We start from the raw sequence: 15,088 nt of genomic DNA on the forward strand, positions 1-15,088 counted from the left end.
AGCATCCCTGTGTGGTCTTCTAGAATACCAGCATGTTTTCTGCTCTCCCTTTCCATTCTTCAGCCTCACTGAAAAGGGTCACCAGGTGTTGCTGGCCTCCAGGTGTGGCCAGGCTTTGCCCACTACCATCTTCTTAGTCAGCTTTGCCTGAGAAGGAAACTCGGGAACGGAATAGTAATTGGGAAGGCTGTAGGCATGAATTGGTTTTCTGAGTAGGGGGCGGACAGCCACTTCTATGAGAAGTGTTGGCATTTTTGGCATCTCTCCGTGTATTATATGCTACATTGACAACAAGCAAGTTGGAACGCACCCCTGGTTTTAAATAAACTAATCTACATTATAATCTATAGGGTTATCTTTACCAGCATACTTTGTGGGAGCTGTATTTCATGACATATAATTAGAGTCTATGAAATTGCAATGACTTATAATCAAAGCAATGGATTAATTTTCTCCCCTTTACATGTTTCTGCATTATAGTTTTAATGGTATTCACTAAAAAGCAAGGCATTTATCCTTGGTTTTTTAAGTGATTTTCCCATTTATTCATTTGTTTTCATAATCAGTTTTAAAGCTAGAAGAGATAAACAATCTACTGATTTTCCCCATTTATTCAGTTGTTTTCATAATCAGAGTTTTAGAGCTAGAAGAGACAATCTACTGATTTTTCCCATTTATTCAGTTTTTTTACAAGCAGTTTTAGACCCAAAAGAGACAAAAAAAAATCTACTGATTTTCCCATTTATTCAGTTGTTTTCTGTAATCAAGATTTTTAGAGCTAGAAGGGACAAAAATTCTACTGATATTTTCTATTTTCTCAGTTGTTTTACATACTCAAGGTTTTAGAGATGGAAGGGATAGTTAAAATTTCAGCCCTCCATTTCACAGATGAGGCAACTGAGGCCCAAGGAGTTTAAAGGATTTGCTTGAAATCATGCAAGTAGTAAGAAACAGAGAAAGAATTTGAACCCAGGACCTCTGACTCAAAACTGAACACACTTACCAATGAAGCCACATTGTCCCCAGCCATTCCTCTCGTGTATAGCTACCTAGAATTAAGAAATTGTTTAAAAAAAAATACCTAGACAATAGCTGGCAAAATTAAGTTTCTTTAATTATTATAAGTAAGTTTGATTTTTCAAGGAGGAGTATTCAATCATAAAAGACATTTTGTTTGTGAAAAGTAAGCTCAGAAATGAAAGAAAGGTTAAGCAAAAGTCAGCAAAGACACTCTTCACTTTAGCGGAGCAGTTTCATTCCAAATAGCTCTTCAGCACTTTGAATAAAGTCTCTAAAAATCTGTAGCCTACTAGGTCGTTATCTCCATTCTTATAGGGATTTTTTAAAAGATATTCAGCATGAAAGATACTGTAATAATGTGAACAAATATTGCATTGAACTGATCAAATGGAAAAGAGAATTAAAAACCTGCAGATATAAAATTTCAGATTTTTGCTTTTAAAAGATCCTTTTCGTCCTGTGAAGATAAAGAGATTTAATCAATTCTGTTTGAAAAGTCATTGCCTGTCACACTTGTGCTTTTTCACCAATGGTCAAAAGGGCAGAGTGAGTTTCTTTGTCTAAAAAACAAATCAGTAAGAGGCAGGAAATGAAATGAGCAATTGCTTTTCTTTTCAAAGATCAAATGAGCGGTAATACAAGAAGGATTTCGAGTTGGGATGTTAAGTGAGGAGGCTGTCCAAGCTGGAGTCTATAGAATCCTGAAGGTAGCTAGTGCCAGGTGAGTTTGGGAGGGAATGGAATGCCAAGCACTTTGTGTATTTTCTGCTGAATTTTTTGGGTAACCCTTCTTCTCCTTCTCCATGTGCTAACTGGCAAATTTGGAGCATGTCAAGTATAGGACTGGATTCTTCAATGGGAACCCCAGTGTGGGTTCAGCAAGTCAGACAGGTTAGTTAGCAAGAAAAAATTTTTTGGAAAAAAAACGATTGCTCCCGGCCTTCATTTAAAGAGATTCTCCACATGGAAGAACCCATCCACAGGTTTTACTGCATGAGAGAATAAATTGTAATACATAAACTTCATCTAGGATCCTGCCATTGGTATTCTGGCTTGGGTTTGCTAACAATATTTGGGCTCTATCTTGAGTTACCCTCTGCTCTTTTGAACTTGTTTGGAGTTTGTGGGTTAGCTGAGTTCTTTGGCGATATGAAACAAGACCATAAATGAAACATGCAAGTTTGAGAGCTTCATGAGAATGCTCATACACACACTTTTCAAAACCATTCCATAAACATGATTTCCATCCTTGGTTCAAAAGCCACTCTAACAGAGAAGGGAATTCAGATCTTAAACCTAGACTGCAAGAACTGAAAGAGTGAGTCAAATCAAGTTAAGTCAATTAAACACCTACCTTGTGCCAGGCACAGTGCTAAGCACTGGGGATACAAAGAAAAGCAAACAACCATCCCTGCCCTCAGAGAGCTCACAATCTAATGGCAATAACCACTAATAGTTTTCTCTCATAGTCTAAAAGTAATTACTACCTTTTTTGGTAGACTGACCCTATAATAAAAATATTGAGTTAGTTTTTGTTTTTCTTTCCTGGGAGAAGAGCAGGGGAATGTAACAACTGCCTTTTCTCTAGTCTCTCAAATAGGAATGTAGATAGGATAAAACATTATAAAGTCAATTTAATGGAGTGCCTCCCTAACATTTGTACCTTTTTGGAAGGATCTGAGAGGAGGAATCAGGGAGACATCCAGAAACAGAAAATCATGTACAGCTGTCCCTTCCACATCACAACTTTCCCCAACGCAATTTTGATTTATTGCGGGTCGGCATAAGAAATTAAATGGGAGTTTTGGGGGAGTTTTGTGGAAGCCATAGATGACACATGAAGGCCAGCAGACAACACAGAAAAAGTTTAGAAACTCAGAACTGCATAAAATATATGCATAGTATTATGTAATATCAATATATTTTATCTTATAATGCCATGAAATAATTCAGACTTCTCTAGTATGAAGAGAAGGCCAAAAAATTTTACCTGGATTTTCCAGATTATGGGGGTGCCATGCCCCTAAACACTCCACCATGTGGAAGGCATAACTGTACTTTGGAGAGAAATCTGCAGGGACTCCTATGGCTTTATTTCAACTACCCTTCCAGAAAAGGTAATGTACAAACACTTACTCATGCCACAAAACAATCAACCGCATACCATCACTGTGTACCTACTTTGTGCTAATTGCCTTGGGGAATACAACAGGCAAGTAAACCATGATCCCTGCCCTTCTGGTCATTACATTCAAGGAATTTTTTCCTGATGATCCTTTTTTTGGATGGGGTCCAGACCCACAATCTCAACATGTAAGGACCTCCCAGTAAAGAAAGCCTCTCTCAATGGCCTTCAGCCATTGTTGGGCATTTTATATGATTAGAGAATTGCCAGGGGCACTAAGAGCTTAAGAGATTTGTTCAGGATTCCACAGTCAATATACATGAGAAGGAGGACTTGAACCCAAGTTGTTCTGATGTCAAGGCTGACTTTCTTTCTGCTCCTCCATGCTGCCTCTCAGTGTTGCATTGTTTCTTCCATAAAGTAAAAACCATTTTGACATCTCTTTATTAAGGATTGAATCAAAATGCAATGCTTACTTCTAATATGTAAATAACTCTTATACAGCCCTTTAAAATTTGCAAAATATATTCTTTCACTTAATCCTCAAGCACAACAAATCTTCTGTTCTCTACTTTATACAGATGAAGAAATTGAGCTGTGATCATAGCTAATGTGGCAGAGGCAAGATCTGAATCCAGGTCTTCCGTATTCTTTATCCAGAATTCTATCCAATTCACCATATTACCTCTCTAACTACAGCATGCTGTACATGAATTCAGTCAAATCCAAGGATTACAATAGTCAGTCTGTTGGACTCTCTGCAGTTTCTCTACATTGCTTTACTATGTGAGGGGACCTCGCTACAGATGAATTATTAAGATTCCCCCCCCCCTTCTTGCAAACTGAACTAACTAAATATGTCAGACCATCCACCTGGCCACAATTACATTTTTATGAGGCATGAAATTGTCATCAAAGGCTGTTTTTACACAAATACAAAACATTTGATTTGACAATTGTAATCTAAAGAACGCAAGTCCAGATGTACTGTGTCTATACAATTCTCCTGATTCCTTTGCCTAGTAACTCCATTAATAAAGAGAAAAGAGTCCAGTTTGGCATGACTTATTCTTAGTAGATTCATGTTAAATCCAAGTAATCTTTGTTTTCTTTTCCTTTAAAAATTTTTATCATGAGCATAATCATCAACAAATGTAAACATTTCAATATACTAAGGGAAGACATAAATAAAGCTTTTTTTACTTTTCTAACAATAATCCCAATAGCTAGAATTTATGTAGCACCATAAGATTCATAAAGCACTTTACATATGTGCCTCAGTTGATTCTCACAATAACCCTTTGGGGAAGGTGCTATTATTATCTCCATTTTTACAGATAAGGAAACTGAGGCTATGAGAAATTAAGGGACTTACCAGGACTTCCAGGTCACATGGCCAATAAGATGAAAGTTCAGACATTTTCTCCAGTCCCATTATCTTTCAAACATCTCCAAAATAGAAATTGTATACAAGAGATAAAGCAATTTCAGCTGCTTCCACAAGCCAGGACACTAAGAACCCAAATGAGGTAAAAATTCTATAAACTAATTAATAGCAGAAAAGATAATCTAACTCCTCATACTCACTCAGCACCCTCTCCTCCCCAAACAGCCACCAAACCAGGGCAAGGCTGTACAAGCTAACCCACAGGCTTAAAACAGAACTCAACTTTACTAACCCCTTTACCTGGTGCCATGGAAAGCCAAAAGCCTTGTCTTGGTTGATAAAACAGTGGGAGCATTCTGCACATCAATAGAGCTTAGCCAGAGAACAAAGGAATAAAGAAGACTGAAACAGGCATTCCACTAAGCCTGATGGAAAGAGTCCAGTATCCAGATGTGGTCACTGCTATTTTCCTCAGAAATCACTTGGAAAAGAGACTGAGAGAAAAAAAAGGAGAAGGAGGAGGAGAAACAGGAGGAGGAGGAAGAGGAGCAGGAGGAGGAGGAGGAGGAGAAGGAGGAGGAGGAGGAGGAGGAGGAGGAGGAGGAGGAGGAGAAGAAGAAGAAGAAAGAAGAAGAAGAAGAAGAAGAAGAAGAAGAAGAAGAAGAAGAAGAAGAGAGAATGATGTTGGAGTGACATGGGAGGAGGTTGAGGTGACTTTGAGGTCCATCCGCCAGGAAACCCACCATCAAAGGGGAAGGAATCAGAAAGTGAGTAATAGGGCAATATAAATGAGGGGGAAAAAAAGACTGAAATTATAAAAGACCTCAGGAGGAAGAAAACTCAGTTAAACACATTGATCATAAACAAATAAACCAACCAGGATGATATTAATAACAGAAGAAAATATGGCCTCCAGATCACCTAATTTATACTATGAATAAATATTGAGAGAAGAAGGAAAATGAATCAACAACTAATAAAACAGAGGACCCTGTGCATTCCCAAGAACAATTGTAATGACATCAGGATATTTCTAAATGGTTTGAAGGAGAACTGAGAATTGTGAAAGCAGAATTTCTGGCTTGTGTAGCAAAAAATAACTGGCGGAATTGAAAATCTTGAATCCATGGTGGTAAAATGTTCTTGCCACATTTTGTGTTCTTCCTTAATTCATTTGTGATTCTATTTTTTGGATATGTCCATTTTAAAATCCAATTTAAGAGATCCCTATCCTATTAATATCTTTGAATGCCCATCCCTTTTCTTTTTAAATGGAATCATTCATGATTATATGTGTACGTACTGTCTCTCCCAAACAAACATATTCTCTTTAAGGGAAAGAGCTGCCTCACTATTGTCTTTGTATTCCCAGTACCTAGGACAGTGGCTGGTACATAATAGACACTTAATAAATGATTGTTGATTTTTTTTATTGATCTTGAGACATCTTCCCTTTTAGATTATAAAATCATACTAGCTTTTCTCTGTTTTTTTTTTATTTGCTTGCCCAAAATCTAACACATATTCCTGACTATATTTATTCAGGATTCTCAAACTTGACTTTTAAGAACGCCAAGATTTTGCTGAATGTTTCTATTATTCCCACTTCAATAATCAGTTTCCCCATGATGGTCAGTATTAGATTTGGAATAGAAATTTGTCCTATCATTTACCTCCTTTACCATCATATATTTTCTGTATGGTATCATTAATTTGTCAGATAGGCTTTTTAGTTTATTGTCTCCTGAAATAATGTAGTGCATGAATTTACTAACAAAATTTTAGTCATATTTTATTTTATCTGTCTTTCCTCCAATAGAAATTCAGGTTGACAGCCCTCAGCACAGATAAACTTTTAATCAAACTTATAACAGGTTTCTGAGAATTTAAACTCACCAGTTTTGTGATTTAGAAAGCATTATCTACATCTTCCACCTGCTCAGGTGGTTTACAAGGTTTTCTCCACCGTGCTTCCTCCTTCAGTTTGAGGTATGTCTCTTTGCCTAGAGTCAGGAAGACCTGAGTTCAAATTGGGTCTCAGACACTTGCTAGCTGTGTGACCCTGGCAAGTCACTTCACCCTGTTTGCCTCAGTTTCTTCATCTGCAAAATAGCTGAAGAAGGAAATGGCAAACCACTCCAGGATCTTTGCCAAGAAAACCCCAAATGGGGGTCACAAAGAGTAGGACACAACTGAAACCACTGAACAACAACAACATATATATGTATACATATATATACACATATACCACACCTTGGAAAGGTGCACACCAATTCAAATTTAGAAAGGTTTTGAGTATAAATCCACTGATGTACTGTGTCTGTATTTTGAAGACTGTTCTAATTTCAAAGTTCATCACTAAGTTACACAACAGGTGGTGAATTTTTAGGCACGTTAGAAAAATCTCAGGTTTTTAAAGTACTGAAATATTTGTATTTTCAGTTTATCGTCTCCTGAAATAATGTAGTGCGCAAATTTACTAATAAAATTTGTCACACTTTATTTTATCTGTCTTAAAACTGTCTTTTTCAGTTGTTAAGAAGTTATTCCCTGGTCTGAGCATTCAGGATTTTGTGAAGGGCTTAAGCTCACCCTATTCACAACATTCAAGATATTTACAAATTTTTTTCATATCTCCTTCTTAAAGGAGATATAAACTCTCCTCGCTCTCCATCTGTATTTATCTAGATTGGAGCCCTAGCTTTTTTTTTTTCTTTCCCCAAATAGAAATTCAGGTTGACAGCCCTCAGCACAGATGGTCCTAGATAGTTAGAACGAGAAATTCAGGAGGGCTTCATTTGCTACAGTTTGTTACCAACATTCCATTCTTTTTAAATTCTATGTCAGCATTCTTCACCACCCCTTATGAGCCTTACTCCTGCATTGTCTACCATCTGTTATCAGTAAGAGAGGACAGTATTTAAGAATACTGCTCCAGGAAAGGGGTTGAGGGTTCAATTAAACCCCATCCCTTTCAGGTAGCCAACATTAAGAATCTATTAGCAAGTGGACAATGAGACAGTTGGCCTACTGAATCTCATTCAATGAAACAGACATGGCTTTCCAAAGCAAGGGTTGGAGTTGGTATAGTAAAAGAATAAATAAAGAAGAATGGAATAAGCATTCATATAGTGCCTACTACGTTCCATGTAATGTGCTAATAACTGTACAAATTATCTCATTTGATTCTCACAACAACCTTATGAAGTAGGCACTATTATTATCCGCATTTTGTAGTTGAGAAAACTGAGGCAGAGGTTAAGTGACTTGCCCAAGGTCACATAGTCTGAGGCCAAAATTTGAATTCAGATCTTTCCGAATCCAGGCCCACTACTCTATCCATCATGCCATCTCGCTACTTCATGACCTAAATTGACAGCCTATTGGTGGCCGAGCCTCTCCAGGTTAATTCGAGATATCACCTTCATGATATCATTGGTCCCCTTTGAGAGCAAAGGATAAATAACCAGAAGAAAATAATAGTCTATTAAAGGGATTATTCTCAAAACCCTTCCAACAGGGCAAAGCTTTCAATCTGCTGGCTTAACCATTAAGAACCCAATGTCACTTCCATACCACAATGAAACATTAGAATAGGACTGTGGATGAACAGTCTAGTAAACCTGCCATAAAGAGAAAACTACTCTAGCTCTTCTAATGAATCTATGCTGCTTGGTAGTAATCGCTGCTTGCCTTTCTGGGTTCTCAGCAACCACCTCTTTAATAAAATGTTAGAATTTTGCCAAGAATTGAAATCAAATTCGCCAACCTCTAGTTTGATAAATTTACTTTCTTTCTTTTTGTGAAAATGCAAACCAAAAACACTTATTAAGCACTCACTATACGCTAGGAAATATTAGGCACTGGATATAGAAAAATAAAAATACAACCATCCCTGCTCTCAAAGAGCTTACATTATTGGGGGAGACATGTATGTGCATGTATATGCAATATGTACATGTATGTGTAATACATACATGCATATAAGTGTATATAAAATAAAGACAGGGCAGTTGAGGGAAAAAGGGCATTAGAAGCTGGGGGGAGGGGAATCAGGAAAGGTTTCATGTGAAAGATGGTGCTTGAATTAAGTCCTCAAGGAAGGAAGGAATTCTGTGAGATGGAGTTGCATTGGAAGAACATTCTAACAATAGTGGATGGCCAGTCGAAGTAATGGAAACAGAAGATGGCTTGCTATGTATGCAGAATATATACAAAATGATGGTTTGGTTGGTCTATGGAGTATAGAAATAAGTCTGGAAAAGATCTCAAGATGAGGGACTTTAATATACTTCATTGGTTTTCTGAAAATTTAATAACCATTCTTCTGGTATTTCCCTTACACATACTCTGCTTTTGAGTCAAACTGACCAACTCGACATCCCATCTCCCATCTCTCTACCTTTAAATTAACTAGCCCTCATAATTAAAAAACATTTCTTAGAATTCTTGGTTTCCTTCAAAGATCAGCTCATATGCTGTCTCCTCCCTGAAGCCTTCCTTGCTCCCCCAGTCTTTAATGCTCTCTTCCTTCCCAAGTTACTTTGAGTTTACTTAATTGTTCACATGAGAGCTAGTAGAACTTAACCTCCTTGAGAGCAGGGGTTATCTCACTTTTATATTTGTATCCAGTGGTTTGCTGGCAAATGTTTAATGATCAGACCTCAGGAAATGGGGGGGGGGGTGTATGCATGACACATTTAAATTTATTCTACACCATTAACATTTTCCCCATCACTTTTTTAAGTCTGGACTATTAAAAACAAATCAAACAACAACAATAAATAAAGCCCTGATTTGTGCTATTTGCCAATTTCTCTGGTGTAAATGCTCACTGAAAACTTATCATTGACTCTTCCAAACTAGTTTGAACTGGTTCTAGCATATCCATTTGTATCTCCAGTGTTTAGCACTGTAATTGGCACTTAGTAGGTGCTTAATAAATGCTCATTGATCGATTGATGTTGTCTCACCACCACCCCCAGAAGAATGTAAGCTTCTTGAAAAACAGGGGTAGGTTTTATTTTGGTTTGGTATACCCCGTGCCTTGTACATAGCAGGTATTCAATAATGTTTTACTATGCAGGTGATAATCCTTGCCCAGTGAGTCATATTATTATTGTGAAATGAATCTATTGCCACTGTAGGTCATTGCGTTGGATATTCAGCAACCTGTGAGACTATTTGCCTGGCAGGGAGACATCACCTTAAGGAAGGCAGATTTCCCAGGGTGAGGCTCATTCATTGAATTCCAGGTGTGCTGATCCCTGAAATTTCCCCAAGTAGGAAACTGCAGAATTTATTCTAAGGAGAACTGTCTTTATAATTTTTCCTATCAGAGCTATTTAAAAATGGAATACTGTATGGTTTCAAATGGTTTCCCTTCTCTTCAAGTCTTCAAGTGAAGTCTGGATGACCACTTATTGGTGATGTTATAAGGGATTTCAAGTACATATGGAATGGGATGACCTCTGGGGTCCACTGCAACTCTGAACTGTGTGATTAAGTCCCTATCTTACTGGTGAAGAATGGTTTGCAGAATCAACTCTATTATTAGAGGAAATTATAACTTTGAAATAATAGAGTAATACTGGCTAAATAACTCATGAAAAACATCCAGTCTCCCAAAACAGTTTTCATATGTTATTTATACAAATTGTTCCTTGGACTCAAGTCTCATTTCTCAGGAAAAATGACTTGGAAACTTGTTGAAAGGCAGTCCCTGATCTAAATGGGCTCTCCTGAGTATCATTTCTCCCACTAGCGGAAATTCAACTCTCATTCTCAACATTTTAAACCATCCCCTATGATTAAAAGCCCATGACTTGTGTGTGAGGATTGCCAACTTCCTTTGCTACTGAGTTATCACAAAATACGATAACAAAGAAAAAAATGAACTAGTTAAGGTCCAATACAGATGAAACTTATAGGTGTAGTTCTTGTAAGCTGTTAGTATTAAGAAGAAATTCATATGCTGTGTTGACAATGACCCAGCTAACCTTTTCTTGGGAGATTTGCAAACTTGTTTAGATTTCTAATTAATCCTGAATTCTCATCTGGCATTTGGGCCATCTAGTGACTTTTGCTTTCCATTAAAATTTGAGGCCTTCAATCCTTCGAGACGGTGTTGTATGTAGAAAGACCACTGGATCTGAAGTCAGAAAGCTTGGGTTCAAAAGCCAACTCTGATACTTACTACCTGTGTGACTTTTGTGTATACTTCACCTACCTGAGACTCAGTTTCCTCATTTGTAAAATTGGGGGAGGGAGGGTTTGGACTAAATGGTCCCTGGAGTACCTTCTAGTTCCAGTTCTATGATCTTGTGACCTCCTTCCCTGATGAAGACTCTAGTAGAATAAATGACCTCTATGGAACTTCCAGCTTAGGCTGCTATAATCAATGGTCAAATAAATTTGAGGCAGAGGGAAACACAGAGTAATCTTGAAAATTGTTGTTAAGTCGTTTCAGTTGTGTTCAATTCTCTGTGACCCCATTTGGGGTTTTTTTGGCAAAGATACTGGAGTAGTTTACCATTTCCTTTTCCAGCTCATTTTACAGATGAGGAAACTGGGGCAAACAGGGTTAAATGACTTGCCCAGGGTCACACAGCTAGTGTCTTAGGCGACATTTAAATTTATGTCCTCCTGATTCCAGGACCAGTATTCTTTCCACTGCACTACCTGGCTGCCCCAATCTTAAAAATAATTTTGACCAAAACTTTCATCCATCAAAAATTTCTGCAAACACTTGAAACACATATTGAATTAATTCTGGTTTATGCAAATCATTGTTTCAAACTTACTGACTGTGCACCTAATAGATATTATTTGATTCAAAAAGGAATGAATATTTCAGTTTCTGGGGTAACATTTTAAGGCTATTAATTTCAGTGTTTACATCATTGACTACATCACTGGGGTTACATCTTCCACCTTTGAAGATGGCAACTCATTTGGAAAATGGGCCTTAAAATCACCCTCTATCCCCAAGAAACTGTGGTACAGATCCAGGAAATGTTTCTACAAACGATGTCTCCTACAGGGTGATATTCAGCTCATCTTTCCTGCTCTTGGTTAATTTCGGCTTAGAATGCAAGAGCAATTCAGCTGATCTTTAATGAAGAATACGATTGTTAAATATGGAAGCTGGAATCATAATTGACTACTTTCGCATTCTAAATTTTAAGAAACAAATGCCACTTGTGTTCTCTATTCATCCCCATGCAAAATGTAACAAATGTTCTTGTGATAATTACCACCTTCCTTTATTTATAGGAAACCTGCAACTTTGTGAATAACGAAACTGCATCTACCATGTCAGTTTCCTTTAAATATAGTAATAATTATTGCTAAAAACCGGTTGTTAAATTTTGAAAGTTAATGGCAATAATAGATAGGGATGCCATTTAGTTTTTTAAAATAGAAATAAAACAATACCCTAAGAGCCTTCATACATGATCATTCCTCTGATGCATTTAGCCCATAATTTCCTGTGTCAGAAGCACACATCCATTCACTTGTCTGTACTACTTATGTTATGAATTAAATGTTATCCAGTTTAAGGAACAAAGAATAGTGTGACTGAATGACCAGGCATTTGCCTAGAATGCTGACTTCTATTCTAAACTTGGTCAAATTGTTTCCAGTTCCTATATTTTGTAACATTGATTTTAACCTTTGACATTTTTACTTGGATGTCAGCTATTAAGACAACTAATACTAATGTAAAGTGACTTGATTGCAGTGCTTGTAACCATCCTAATTGCAGCCCAGTGCAAAGGATCTTTTTTTTTAAAATACAAATGTTCTCCTGGTGATGCTATATGACTTGCAAATTTTGACCCACCACAGTCTCCAAAGATTGAAAATTGTGAGTGACCCAAAGGATAATATAGGGATGGATGGTGGGTGTAAGGAAGCTGCAGCAAATTTCCAAAACTTACTTTGGAACAAGAAGAGATGAGAAACAGCTTCAGGGAAATACATGACCAGAAAAAAAAGTATGTGATAAGAATGAGATGGTTCTACTGAAGTACACAGAATATTTAAAACACAAAAAGCAAAAAAATAAAAAACTTAGAACAATATTTCTTGTATTTTGGGTCGATTCTCAATGAATAAGAATTGCATGATATGGTAAAGATTGTATAGGTAGCAATCTGTGTCTATGCCTGCAATAGAGAGAGTAGCATTGTTTGGATTGAAGATTATAGGCAGTAGCAACCCACAATGTAGTGTAGTGATTCTTAGGCCTCACTGCCTCAGAGCAAGGCCAACTATATCAAGGGGGATACCTGTGGGGTTGGAGTACCTTTTCTCTAATATCATCAGCTCAAGCTCCTATTCTGGGGTGTTGCCTTCACTGATAGCATCTAGTGATTGGTGGCCCAGTTCTCATTAACTAATTAACTTCAATTACATTTTAATTTACTGTAAATATAGAGCAAGAACGGAAATACATAACACCAAGAGGTGTACCATCCCTCAACCAACAGAGTCTCTGAGGAGAGTAAGTTCAATAGTAAATAAACATTTATTAAGCACCTACTATGTGACAGGCACTGGGTTAATATCTGGGAAGACATATATAAATAGAGAGACAATCCCTGCCCTCAAAGAGCTTACAATTTAATGGGGAGAGATAATATGCAAAAGAAAGCTGAAGAGAGGTAAAGGGGAGTAGGTGGAGAAGGTGGAGACAGTACTCTGCTTAGGGGCATGATAAAGTCCAAAGAATTACAAAAGTTGCATAGCTAGTGGGGAATGGGGAGAAGATCATGCTGGTCCTGGTCCTTAAATGGAGGCCCTAGAGCCTGTGTCTCTGCCCTTCAGTCTGAACTCCAATTAGAGTTCAGAATTGACTTAGACTATATTTGTATATAGCAGTCACCACACCAAGTTCACTGGCAACATGGCAGATGAGGTTGATGAGTCTACCAAGCTACCAAAGGTCTTTGCTTTGAGGCCTTGCCTGGCCAAAAACTCAGTGTGGACTCTGCTTCCAGACATAATGGTGGCTCACTCTCCTAATTCACAAAGCTCACAAAGTATTAGCCATCTCCAGTCTCCTTCCCTCAGAACAGGAAAGGACAAATACAGAGAGGCAAAGAAAAGAGTTATATATTCATAGACCATTGGTGTTGGATGAGGATAATAACAATAATAACTAGCACTTTTATAGCACCTACAGTGTGCCAGGCATTGTGCTAAGCACTTTACTAATATTATCTCAATCAATCCTCACAACAACCCTGAGAGGTAGGTGTTATTATTATCCCCATTTTACGGATGAGGAAACTGAGGCAAAGAGGTTAAGTAACTTGCCTAGGGTCAGAGAGTTAATAAAATGTCTGAAGCCTGATTTGAACTCAGGTCTGCCTGACTCCAGGCCCAGAACTCTATCCACTGCACCATATTTCCCTTCAGATCATTGTCTCTTATCTGAACGTTTGCTAGGCAAGGATGATCAGCCAAGAGCCAGACCCTGGCTGAGCAGTGACTTTTAAATGTGTCTCCATTTTAGTTCCATAGCTAATAAAAAAGGTGCCCCTTTACCACATGGTTAGCAGACTAAAATCAGTTAGGAAATACAGGTGCGTTTTCCCAAGTGCATGTGGGGAATTGTATTAACCAAATACTCTGTACATATTCATAAGACCAGTCTCTCGTTACAATACCAAAACATAATTGAAAAACAAATGAGCCTGGTGAGACTGAACAAGATTTAGGAATTTTTGTGCCTGTTCAAATTCCATTAGTGGTGGAGAAAAGGGGCCAGATTTTGGTAATGACACACCTTGAGAAAAGGATACCCCAGTGACGAGACATTTGGGTTGGTGGATTGGAGATAGTACCATCACTGTGCAGCAAGCCAACGGAAGACCAGAAGATTAGGCAACAGTGCTCACCAGTGGGAGAAAATATACTTCATCCAAGATATTAATGCCCTGGGGCACAGTCCTAGTTGCCACATGCTTGTTATAGCTCTGTGTAGAGAGCTTGTTCTGAAAATATGTGTCATTAAAATAAGAACAACAAATCATAAAAATAGAACAGATCATTTGGCATTTCTTTAGAAACATTCATGTCATGAATGGTGGACCTACCATATTTGGGCTCTACCACCTTATTATTATTCAATGTATTAACTACATGACAAAGTAGCAAAGTGTTAGGAATACAAGGTCAAAAAGAATAGATGGATTAATTACATGAAGATGAAATTTATACTGTACCGTACTGTATTTGTACTGTAGGCAAAAAAATGTTAATGCTTTATTATAAACAATATTAAGCTTCAACAAAAACTAGTTAAATGTACTTTGTATTTATTTGTATTTAAATAATGGATTTTCATGTATAACATGTAATAACCATTTTTCAATTATTCCTTCTAAGTATCCATCAAGATTTGGGGGTTCTTCCATACACTCCCATTTATTTTTCCTCTTATATATTCACTATGTAGTTTTCCCCCAGATTTCTTCATATCTTTACTTTTATCTATTTTAATTACACTGTTTTCCTATTGGTGTTCAGGGAGGACTAGCACCTTT

The 15,088-nt window shown here is 37.4% G+C and overlaps 1 pseudogene; it reads left to right on the forward strand.

The window, feature by feature from the left end:
* The first annotated feature begins 9,712 nt into the window (after positions 1 to 9,712).
* On the forward strand, positions 9,713 to 9,867 carry LOC114028308 (annotated as a pseudogene).
* Positions 9,868 to 15,088: the final 5,221 nt, after the last annotated feature.

This window comes from Vombatus ursinus, unplaced genomic scaffold, assembly GCF_900497805.2.
Source record: "Vombatus ursinus unplaced genomic scaffold, bare-nosed wombat genome assembly UNPS02014874.1, whole genome shotgun sequence".
NCBI lineage: Eukaryota > Metazoa > Chordata > Mammalia > Diprotodontia > Vombatidae > Vombatus > Vombatus ursinus.